Source organism: Coregonus clupeaformis, unplaced genomic scaffold (assembly GCF_020615455.1).
Source record: "Coregonus clupeaformis isolate EN_2021a unplaced genomic scaffold, ASM2061545v1 scaf2112, whole genome shotgun sequence".
In the NCBI taxonomy this organism is placed as follows: domain Eukaryota; kingdom Metazoa; phylum Chordata; class Actinopteri; order Salmoniformes; family Salmonidae; genus Coregonus; species Coregonus clupeaformis.
In genome coordinates, this window is record NW_025535566.1 from 57,130 (window position 1) to 57,500 (window position 371).

The window sequence follows — 371 nt, forward strand, 5'->3', positions numbered from 1 at the left end:
CATCCCTGCTTAAAAGTTTGCGATAATTTTCACTTCACTTCATTCTTTTTGAATTAATTCAATCTACCATAGCGACACTCATTGGCTAAAGCCCACAACATGATCACAACATTCTCACAATTCCGTATTATGATGCCATTCCACAGTCTCATCACATGGCTGTTGTGGATCAAAGTGGGGTCTGTTCTCTGAGCCTCTCTTCTTCCTGTAACACTCGGGTGAAGTTGCCCTGAGCAGACGTTGATCTTGGGTCAGTTTTGCATTTTCCCCACTAATGGTTAAGGTTAGGATTGGGGGAAGTTAAGCTGATTCTAGATCTGTACCTAAGGGAAACTTCACCCTGGAGCGTAACACTCATTGAGGCGTGCTCT